The sequence below is a fragment of the Onychostruthus taczanowskii genome, unplaced genomic scaffold (assembly GCF_017590055.1).
Source record: "Onychostruthus taczanowskii isolate IOZ18803 unplaced genomic scaffold, ASM1759005v1 scaffold1, whole genome shotgun sequence".
Lineage (NCBI taxonomy): Eukaryota > Metazoa > Chordata > Aves > Passeriformes > Passeridae > Onychostruthus > Onychostruthus taczanowskii.
This window is the reverse complement of record NW_024496525.1, coordinates 16,001,921-16,014,200: the sequence shown is the minus strand read 5'-3', so window position 1 is coordinate 16,014,200 and position 12,280 is coordinate 16,001,921. Positions and strand designations below refer to the sequence as shown.

General features: G+C 39.5%; 1 protein-coding gene across 2 annotated transcripts in view; it reads right to left on the bottom strand.

Annotated features, from left to right (window-relative positions):
• LOC121331762 (protein only RNase P catalytic subunit) overlaps positions 1-12,280 on the bottom strand; it is a 37,262-nt gene that overhangs the window by 3,214 nt on the left and 21,768 nt on the right. The gene's annotated exons all lie outside the window — the stretch shown is intronic.

Here is a 12,280-nt window from a genome sequence, read left to right as displayed (position 1 = left end):
AAAAAAGACACAACAAACCAATTCATTGAAGGAAGCTGTTCTCAACCACACAGACAATACAGTGCTTTTATACTCCAGCTCTTCCAGCTCAAATGACATGCCAACACCGGGCAGAGTTGTATGGAGATGTCAGAAGTTCCAAGTCAGCCGAGGGATGCATCACGCTGGGTTTAAGTGACACCCAGAGTGATCACGGAGCACCGGGAGCCCTGGGCACAGCGCCTCTCCAGCCCCACCTGCTGGAGCTGGAGACCCTCACGGCCCGGGCTGCCCTGGGGAGGCGGCAGGACATGGAAACCCGTGACCTCGGGACTAAGGCTCGATGAAAACCACATCCAGATTAGCCGCCCGCTTGTGAACCATCATAGCCGTGGTAAACTCACTGCAGAGGGACTTTTCAGCAGTCTCTTAGGGCTGTGCCTGTTCTGCAACAAATGCTTCTCAGGACAGGCACTTGTGCCTGGGACTTTCCCTCCCTGCTTCACCCAGACTGAGCTCAGGGAGGGCAAAGATTCTGGCTTTCAGCATCCAGCTTATTACCGTGGACTGCTCACAAAACAATGGCATTTCAGCTCGACCCAGAAAGACAGAAGAATTGTTTCTTGAGATTCATATTTGAAAGACAAGGACAGTATGCTCAACAACCAGGGGAAGGTATTTCCTAATTTCTACCTGCATTTGCTACCACTATTTGCCAACATACAATCTCCTGATCATTCTTTAATCCCTTCAGCTTTTCTAGCTACTTCCCTCTTCCTTGTTACTTTTTCTCCCTTTAATACCTTCAACTGCCCTTCTCCTTCTCCTGCTCTTTACCCTTCTTTCCTCCTATTTGTGATCCTTCTCATTTTTTGGTATAATTTGCTTTTGATTCAGGGGCTAGAAAGAATTATTCATGTACCTTTTTTGTGTGCCATTTTACAATATATTTAGTTTCATCTACCTGCAAGTACCAAGAGAAAGGGGTGGCCCTATTCAGTCTTCTCTCAATCTGCACAGTCTCACTACTTCTGCTGTGTCATATTTATATCACAACTACACGAGCTCACTGATCCAACAAAAGACTTTTTCGTAGGTTTGAGCTTGCAGCAACCCACCAGACAGACTTGAGTCAAAGGTTCAATGACTGATGGGAACACATCGCTGGAGGTGGTGAGGACAGGCAGTGTGGGACTGTCCTTCACAGGAAAGGACCTGCAGATGGCTCAAATTAAATATGCCATGAATCTGGATCTGAGATCTGGGAGAGGAAGCCAGAAGATTTGCTACATTAACTGTTGAGCTGTAAGTTGCTGTTGCCAGTATTGATTCTGAGGGACTAAAGGCTCTGTTTTCATACAGGTACAGGACCTTGGTGCTAATGAAAAGCACAAACACCTAACAGTACCTATTGGAACTGACTTCCTGCTTCCAGGAGATCACACTGGATATTGGCTACACATGTGTACAATCTATTTTTCCCTGGTTGAAACAAACAAAACATAATGCGAGCAGGAAATGGCCAAATGCAGTAACTTCTCATACACTGAACCAGTCCTGCAACTAGCTGGATTCAAATACCAAAGGAGGATTAAGTTGGTTAATCTGAGTTCATTAAAGCTAATTAAAGTTAGGAATGTAGCTACTGCATCCACATTTCTGTACATTTTCATGTACAGAAGTCAACAGTGAAGAAATAATAACAATGAGTAACTTTAGCAAGCCCTTACAAATTCCACCTGAAAATATTTTTTATTTTTGCCTAACATTTTGCTACATTAAGGGAAGGTTAGCAAGAAATCATGTGAAAAAACGAAGTTAAAAACCAGCAGCTCCAGATACAGATTGGTCAATAGTAGCTATTCCTAAATATTCTTGGATTCAGCTCCTGTAGGTCCTTCTTTCTGGAGGTTGTAACTAGTAGTACTTTGTACCTGTTAGTCATGTGGACTTTCTTGTCCTACATATTATTAGCATAAGAGGTTTTCTAGTGTGAAGTGCTTCTGGGAGAAAATTGAGAGGTTGGTATAAATTAGCTACAGCAATGGAAAAACACAAAGGCTTAAAATGTAGTGAAATTAAAGGAGTCAGCATTTTAAAATTTTGAAACTCCTGCTTACATAACAACTCACTGTCCCTCCTCTACATAATACAGAGATTAATCTTACTTACATAACTAAAATACAGAAGATAGAAATTTCTTTTGTTTTTATAAGATAAAGATAATCTTGTTCTGCACACCTCCCTTACCTGACACAACTTCACTAAGAGCCTTTTCTCTCACTTTAGGCTTAGGCACTTAATGGAGGTGGTCTACAAGGTGTCACAGAACTTACATGGGGGGTTTCCTAAGTGTGTCTACTCCCACACCTGGCTGCTTCTCAAGAAAGGAAGACGTGAGACACACTACCACTTGTTTCAGTCACAGAGGAAAGTAACTGAATATAATGGTGTTAATACAAACACAGTAGTATTGATCTCTCATTTTAAAAGTCAAGGGTATTTTATTAATCTAGTATTTCCAGAAGTTGCATGAGTGTATAATGGAGCACAAGGAAGGCAGATTAAATACTCTAACTCACACAAGGAACTACGAGCAGAGCAGGGTACAGATTTCCTATGACTTCACTGCCAGTCCCTTTCTGATCACTAGATCATGTGTACCATGTCCCCAGTTTCAAAGCTTAGCTTGAGGTAGCTTTCTCATTAGGTAGATTCCCACTTGTGAAATGGGAAATCCCTACACACTGTTGCTAGGAGGCACACCACTCAGTGATTCAGCAAAAGGTGACTCACCCATATACACACAGAGCATGAAGAAGTAACCACCAAAAATATTTAAATCACATTTTTTATCAATAAATCATGTTCGACATTGCTTAAACATTTGGCAGTTCATTAACTGCCATTTAAAAGCAAAACTCACCTACAGCTTATCTGCTAATAAGAGCAACAAACTGCTCTATTACTGCTCTTTTCACCTATTGTTAGTGCTGTCTCCCACCCAGCCGAAGCTGTGAAACTGCAGAAGAAACCCCAACACAGATCACAGGTTCAGAGCTGCCATTACTGTACTGCCAGGCAGGGCTGAGCATGATCATTGTCTCCAAAGTTTAGTCACAACCAGAGCCAGTCAAAAGAGGTGATTGTCCCACTTCACTTTTCAATGGTGTGGCCTCACCTTGAGTCCTGAGTACAGTTTTGGGTGCCACAATACAAAAAATACATTAGGCTGTTAGACAGCATCCAAAGGAGAGCAATGAAGATAGATGGTGGGCCGGAGGTGAAGCCATATGAGCAGCACAGAGGTCACTGGGTCTGTTCAGCCTGGAGGTGACTGAGGAGAGACCTCATTGTAGTTACAACTTCCTTGGCGGTGGGGGGGGGAAGTGGAGGGCAGGCACTGATCTCTTTGGTGACCAGTGACAGGACCCAAGGGAATGGCCTCAAACTGGGTAAGGGGAGGTTTAGACTGGACATTGGGAAAAGCTTCTTCACCCAGAGGGTGGTTGAGCACTGGAACAGGCTCCCCAGGGAAGTGGTCATAGCACCAAGCCTGACAGGGTTCAAAAAGCATTTGAGCAACACTGTCAGGGACATGGTGCAATTTCTGGGGTGTCCTGCACAGGGCCAGTTGTTGGGACTTTGATGATCCTTGTAGGTCCCTTCCAACTCAGGACATTCTATGATTCTATAAATGAATTCCTGTCATGACTACATGTATTTGACTTAAGAGTTTCACCACTTTTGGCTACCTTTTCCCATACTGTAGATAAAGAAAATAAGCTCAAGAAAAACGTGTTTACTTCAGTCCCACATGATGAGAAGACAGAGATTTTGGCCACAGCCAGTTAGTCAAGGAAGCAATGTGTGCTGCTTGCAAGAAAGGCTGGACTTTCTCACTGAGCCTGGTAATTTCACCAAAGCACATTCAAGACCATTACCACAGCACTAAATACAAATGCTTCTTATATTCTCTACATTATTATTGATGACACAGTGTAAATTAGTCTCCAGTCCTCTTAACCCAAATACAGGAGCAGTACACATGTTTCTTGATTTCTCTGGAGTTTATCTGTCCCTGACTAGCAGGGGCATAGCTATTTCAAAAGGAAAGCAGTGATGGATGAACAAGTAACAGTGACTAAGATTAATCAGCCTGGTTTACTTTTTGCTCTTTAGACAGTCAGCAGGTGACTCTTGGGAATTATCCCTTACAACACCAAGGATCTCTGCAATACTGCAGAAACAATATTGTTGGGGATATTTGTATCCTGTGTTACACTAAGACTATTTAGACAGATGGAACACATCATCATGCAAAACTCTACCAGTGACAGCTCTTCACACCTCAGTGATGGCTATCGCACAATGTTTAACATGTTTTAACCTGTCTCTGTGCAGTGACTCTGTGCCTGGAATTGATTTATTCTCTCTTGACACATTCACTAGAGATATGTCTTAACTTCCTATCACAATTCATTAAAATTTGCAGTTCACTTTTAGATATTAGCTTTTACTCTTAACAATCAACACTATTAATCAAAGGCAGAATATTGATTGAGCAGGAAAACTAAACCACAGAAGCAGATTCCCAAGTTGGTTTAATATAGATTGAGGATGGTACAGTAGCTTCATTTTGCTCAGATGAGGCAATACCTAAATACAGCTGTGCTACTTGCAGAGTAAGTCTGTTTTCAGAGACTGAAGATGCTTTTGCAGCCAGGTCCAAACTGACTGGTACCAAGTGTGTACCAAGACACCTGGTGCTCCTGCACAATCCAGTGTTCCCGCTCCCTGGAGGACTTGGCTCAATTGTAACACTGGGTGAATATAAACACATTACTTTCAGGTCAAAACTGACTACAGCAATACTCTATGGACTGTGACCAAGCTAATGAACCATCTTGAATCCTGAGTAGTGGCGAGAATGAAGCAGAGTAACTGTAAATATATTCAGTCAGATACAGAAGCAATAGCACAATTTATGTTTTGCTGTGTTCATGATACCCTGGCTGTTATGCCAGTAATGGGGATATCTTTAATTACAACTCCATTTGATTTCAACTGAAGATGCAATCTGCTCAAGACAATCCCTGAAACAATTCTGAATGTAGAAGGAACATGTTTGTAAATAGTCTCTGACACTGCATTCTGCTATATTATAAACTGTAGGTAAAGTTTCCACTTTACCTGTCAGAGCCACTGACTGTAAATGGAATAACTTTCCCAGCCAAAGTCACAGCTTCAGGGGTCTGCCTTCTTTCACTAGAAATATTTCACCAGAAATCCAGTGTTTGCAAGAACATTGATACTCTTGCTTTTCTACTATTATCAGAGATACAAAGTACACAAAGACTTTAAGGAAATAAGGGAGTTTCTCCTACCATGTTTCATTTTAGAAACAAGTAAAAATGTAGCCATCAGAAGTGAACTAAAAACATTGTAGCTATTTCAAAGGAATGTTTGGGAGCCCCATGGAACTGTGCCAGTCCTAAGATTTTCAGTGTGGGTCAGAAGCTATATTTAAGAACTGAAAATCCAAAATGTGAGCAGGATCTCTGGGTGGTGATGGTGGCAGTGGTAATGGGATGTTATGAAAATGAAAGCACAAGCCTGACTGATCCTTTCCATAGATAGGAAATAACTCGGGGCAGGACTGAAATCGGCTTTGTCAGACTGAAACTGACAGTTTAAAAGGTACTAACACTTCAGCTCTCACCACTGTCCTGTGCAGATGTCTGTACAGTGTGACTGACCTTATATGATGCTAAGTGTTTCCCCCATGTCCTGAAGTCCCAGACAACGCTTCTGTCCTTTGTGGTCCTGCAACAGCTGTACAGCAGGCACAGGCATGATGCTGTTATGGTATATTAAACTTATGCTTCTGCAGAGACATCCCACATTTTAATAAACTTGACAGTTCCAGAAACACTTTAACATAAGGACTATTTCTAAGCTCACATGACAACAGACATCCAGGTAGAATGACATGATAACCAAGGAAACATCAGTAAACTGACAACTTGCAGTTGAAAAAAAGCATCAAGAGTACAACATGCAGCAAATATTTATAACACAATTTTCACACTGTCTGCTGTTTCTCAGTAGTACTATTTTCCAGTGGCCTGCTACAGATTATTATACAGAGGTTACCTTCAAAACTTTTATACACCTTCAAGAACAATTGTTTCAATAAGAACCTTTGCAGCTCTTAACACATAAATACATTAACAAACACTACTGAAATGAGTGGTGATTTCTCTGTGAAGGTCAGAAAGAGGAAAATTTTACTTAATATGAAAGAGAACATAAAATGTTCTTCTTCAACATACAAAAATTAGCAGAAGCAAACTAAAGCACAAAGGTCTGAGATGGAGGAGCAGCTGCATGGTCAGTCATACCTTTCTGTCCTGGGCCAACCATGAAACCAAAGTTTTCAGCAAGGAAGAACCTAGGAGGGAATCTGTTTAATATTGCTAAGAACATAACTGGTATTTACCAGATTGGAAAAACTCCAGGCAACTTTCACATCCATCAGCACACCTTGCACTGCCAGTACCATGAGGCAGAAGTTCAGCTGCCTCAGTTGGATCAAGGCTTACCCTGGCAAGTAACTCACTGTTCCTACAAAACCAACAAAAACCTGATGCAGTATAATGCAGCTGCACCAATGTAAATGTGGGTCAGCATTATTTATCTTACACAGCCATCAGTTTTGATCATTGCAGACTCATGCCATTTTACTGCTAGTAACACTACCAGCAGTGTCCATACCTGGACATCCTAGGCAGTGAAAGTCTGAAAGCCCACCATGATAACTAAAGTCCACAAGACTTAATTTTTCTACTTTGATGTTTTCAATGTAAGTATATTGGTAGCAGTCTGCAATACTCAGTAGTTGGATACTGGGCAGGCCACTGTTTTATTTGAAGTAATTTTCTATAACTTTAAAGATACAGCAATTTGACAAATAGATGATATTGTCAGCTTCCACAAATTAATTATTGATGACAGCTGGCATTTGTCTAAAGGCTTGGCCTCCTGGGAACAACCAGTTATATGAAAAACTTTGTATACTTAGCCATTTTTTTTTCCCTTGTCAAGAGAAACAAGTTGAGAATATGAAAATATGACCACCAGAAAGGCTTGGGCAACAGAAGCCAAGTAAAAACCACTCCCAATCCCCAGCCCTATTTCATAAAAGGATCTATTTTTAAAATCAACTTTTAGCTCGGAGACTCAGAATTACAGTTTCCAGGTATCTATAAGACTACATCAGCCAGCACTTTTGAGGAATTATGTTGCATCTTGCCCTTTTTTCTCCATTTCCATGGAAAAGATGCAGATACCCAGCTAACAACTCTGGAGCATCCAGGACTGAACATCAGTGCTCAAGTTCAAAACAGAACTATAATTTCAGAAGTGTTTTGTTTACCAAATTTATCAGATAGCAAATGGTGCTATTAAAATTGTGTTTTATTACTGGTTATGTTAACTAGGCTGGTAGACTAAATAGGCTTGTGGAAATGAGAGTGGGTAGGATGACAAAAAAGAAATCCCTAACCTATAGCATTCAAATTTCTGAAAGCCCATTTGGGAATGCCCACTCAATGGAAAGTTAAGAGATTTCACCCTTTAAGACATGATATGCAGATAGATACATATAAACTAGAAGTGAAAATGTCAAAACCCTCCAATTCTTTAAGACACTTCCTCTCACTATTGAGATATATGGCCATTCCACATAAACGGATTTAAACAGCACAGTGAAATGTTTTACAGGGACATGGAGTACATGACTTCTGATAAAAGCAGTGTAGTGACATTAATGATGGATGAGTCCAGGGTAACTACTCCTCATAAGGAGCACGGTAAATCACTATCAAATCAACATCATTAAGACTGTCTGGTTCTGCTCTATGATTTCTTGCACCCCTCTTACTACTACTTCATTTTATTTATTCAAATGTGTGGCAACTTAGGGCTGTGGTGGAAGAAAACGCCTATCAATCAATCAAGTAGTAGTACAGGCAGAATTCAATAAATAGGTATTCCAGTGTCCTTCTCTTAAGCTTGTATTGAGTGTAGAAGCTCAAACTCCAGAGAACAAAAGCTTTAACAAACACCTGCATCATACATCTACTTTTTTTTCTTCTTCAGTGTATAGAGTAAGCACTATCTAGTTTACCAAGGTATCACACACTTAGGAAATAAACAAGGAGAGAAGGCACCAGCAAGGTTAATCTTCCCACACAGGTAGACCATGTAAGTCAGGAACAACTTCTGAGTAACAACTACTTCAGAACCAGTGGAACTGAACAGGCTTTTAGCTGCTGTTAGAGAGCTTATGGCACACACTGTACACAGCTTGCTCAGCCATGTCAATTGGACTCCTTAAAAGCTCAAGACTCAAAAATTTAAAATATTAGAGGCAGAAGAAATATTACTGCAAATTGACTGCTTCCTTTTTGTCGAGCATAGAAGTGAGCAGGTAAGTGGATAAATGCTGGACAATAAGGACAGGCATAAGCATCACTAGTACCTTCTGATTTACCTAAGAGGTAAGTTGGTATTAACCATATGACAGAAGCACAGGTTCAGTTTTAACAGTCACTACAGGAAGCACTGTACAAGGATAGGACAATACAACAGCTGGAAATGGTAGAAACTATTCAGAAAAATTAGAAAAAGGAATTCATATTTCATTAAACTGGTTGGAAAATAGAGTACCTAATGTTTATATAATTTTGACAACCTCTTTAGCTTTTGACTCACTATAATTCAATGCATATTTCCAGCTAGAACTGTGAGAAGAACTATTCAGATAATTAAAGAACTGATCAGTGAATAATAAATCAGGAAGAAACAGCATCACAAGCTAGTATTTCTGAGTGGAAAGGAAAAATCAGTAGATACAGGTAAAGATTAGCAGTAAATATGTAAAATACTTGAAACAAAGAATTTCTCGTTAAGAAAAAGGTTTCCTAACAATGATATGGGGCAAATAGTTACAATGTCAGGGAGAAAATATTCAAAGTTATTTTAAAATGTAACTTTGGGGGATCATATTTAGGGAATAATAATAACAGAAGACAAGATTTGAATGTTTATTTTATGGAGATGTACAGAAAAATGAGAACACCAACACAAATGATGCTTTATAAGGTTGTTTCTTCATCTAATGGCTTGCAAGTACTAATTTTTAAGATCTTGAGTTAGGCATTTTTCTTGAAGGATGGGAGTGAAGATTTCTACTGTATAAGAGTTACTTTCCTGGAAACTTGAAGAACAGCAGCAGCAAAGGTAGCCACAGTTATCTTATTATGTCCTTGGTACTGGTGTTCTTACTGCATCATTCCTGTTCCTCACAAGATACCAAAGCAACAAAATTGTTTACAAGTCTCAGCATGTACAATACCTGCTTAATGGCACAGTTCTGGTCCTCAGAGAAGTGACAGAAATCTGAATGAGATATTTATATACCTCTTTATATTAACAGAAGTGAACATATTAATTAGATCAAATGAGTTTAATCTCATTTGATCTAATTTAGATTAACAGCACAGATAAAGGCATAAGTCTGAATCAGCATGGGGACTATTTTATTTCGACCCTTAGGTTTTTTGCCTAGCCTCATTTCCTCTCCCTTATTCAGAAGAACTGTACAAATGTACCCTTAAAATAAGTAAAAAGTAGACTAGGGATAGCCTCTTCCCTTTTATGTCTGTATCTGATGTACAAAATCAATACTGGCAGAAGGTGAGGTTTGCATTAAGAAGTGTTTGATACAGAATGTCACCTCTAATGGGCAACAGTATTTTGGGTAAGAAGAGTTCTTACCATTTTTCAGAAGTTCAGTTTGAAACAGGAATTCTTGTGAATTGGTTTTAAGCAAGAATACTGCCAGCATGATTGTCATCCCCAGAATAGAATTTTAATTCTGGTGAAATCGGTCTCCTAGATTCAAATAGGAGTTCCTATTTCCATGTTCCAGACAACACAAAAAAATCAGTTTATGAAGATATTTAGATTAAAAGCTGTTTACAATTGTACTTGATTTTCTATGAGTCTAGATTAAAAAAATAAAATTACTTTAACTTCAGTTTTAAACTTCATTGCAGGTTATAATAATTTAATAATCTCAATTTAAGTATATTTACTTATACTTAAATGTCTCTTCTAATCCTGCTTTACAAATAGAATGCAACTAGAGAAAAAACAACAAGTGTACCTTAATGGATTGTTGGATCATTAAACATCATGTCAATATGTATATATTATACAGGAATAACATACTGTTCAAAAAACTAGGCTTTCATAGCTTCAGAAATAAATCCAAATGGATTTTAGGCTCTTGTTACATTGTACCATTTTGCCTTCAGATAACACAACTATCAAATATGTTTTCTTTCCTACTTTTACTAGAAATAGCTTATTAAATGTAAAAGCCAGGCATGAACCAAAATTGGTTGCTCTTCAAATATATAAATAAATCCAGGTGTACATGAATGAACACAATTGTTGTCCTGAGGATTACCTATGCTGCTTTTAAAATGACAGTGAAACCAGCACTTCTCACATGCAAATCAAATATTTATTCTTACAGAGGATTGGCTATAGTAACCCAGCCTTCACATTTTCTGGCCTGCTTCCCTTAGCCTCTCACTACTATGGAGACTTTTCATACGAAAATCACTTCTAAAGAAGCAGTTCTGTTCCCCAAAGACCAGGTTTCCAATCTGGAGGCCCAGCACACCTCTTACTGCCACACAGATAACAATTCATGATTATGTAAAGCAGCTGCCCAACCCAGAGAAAACCCCCATCCTGAGGTTTCTAAGGGACAAAGTGAAAACAGCAAGATAGAAACTCATCCAGTTCAGAAGACACATTCATTTGACTTCACCACCTAGATTTTAGACTTCTCTACAACATACAACAACCAATCTGTTTGCTACAGTTACTAAGTTCACTGGGACATGAATCATCAAGGCAGATTCACTCTGCCCTGCTGCACTTCAAGCTTATATTTCTAGTGATTAGAAGAATCTTACTATGAAAGATGTGATGCAAATTCACTTGTAAAAAAAAAGGTATGATTGGTGCTTGGGTGCTCCAGTACTTACATTAACTTTTGATTTGATATTATCACCAAATACAAAGGTAAAAATCATAAACACCAGATGGAAACCAATAGAGATAATTCATTTAACCACAGGGGTTTTATTAATTTTATAGCCAGAAACAAAGGCTGCAAATGGTAACGGGAGGCAACACCAAGAAGAATCTGACTCTGAGAGAAAGTAACAGGCAGAGCTATCAAATTGCCTGATAGTCAGATTTCTTTAACTTGATCGATTTCTGCTGCTCTATTCTCACCAGGAAATGCAAAACTAGAGCGGAAACCTCTGAAAACTGAAAAGAAAAATAATTGTTTACAGCCAATGGATGAGGCATTTACTCAGGGAATCCTGTCAGCTTGCCCTCTCCATTTCACAATGTCAGGAATTTGAAAGTTTTGAGACAGTTTCCCCTGTATTCACAAGTCTGACCTTACGTTTCCCTTCTTAAGATGTCCCACCTAGCTCCTACTCTCCTGTCCCATTGCTGCAGAAGCAGTGAGGGACAACAGAGCACATCATTAGGGGAAGAGCCTGACTTGATGGCTCAAGGTTTGTTGGCAACATCGGCGTTTCCTCGGTGCAAGCATCCATGCCAACCAGCTGTAGGAGTACTTCTGGAACCTCTGACACACTGATGTCCAATATATCTGCACTTAACAGTGTACAGGGATACAAAGCTGAATATATTAAATGCCTTCTTACTTCTCTTTTAGCCACAATCAGGAACGGCCAGGTTTCAGAAGAGCTGCAGGGAGAGAAGAACTTGCAGGCCAGGCCTTCCCTCTAGGTTTCACTGGCAACTGAGTCTATCTCCTTCAGCTCTCTTGGGAAGTTTAACAGCCTTGTCCTTCTGCATCTGGTGACCACAATTCTTGAGCTTGAGCTACACTATTTTAGGATGGCCCCAACATAGGAGAGGGGAAAGATTTCAGCAGATTGGTACTGATCTCTGAGATGTGTCTTCAGAGAAGAACTGAGTTCTTCTGCTGGGTTACCCAAGAAACCCCCAGAAATTAACTGATGAGATATGGATGCAATGCTGAATATTTCACTCATGAATCTCCAACAGTAAAAATAGATGAAGTTTCAAGAGTACCCCTTAGTGCTTAATCTTCTTTCTCTTCTGAGATCATGTTACACAGAAGGTGAAGGTGATTTTCAATGAAAACACCAAA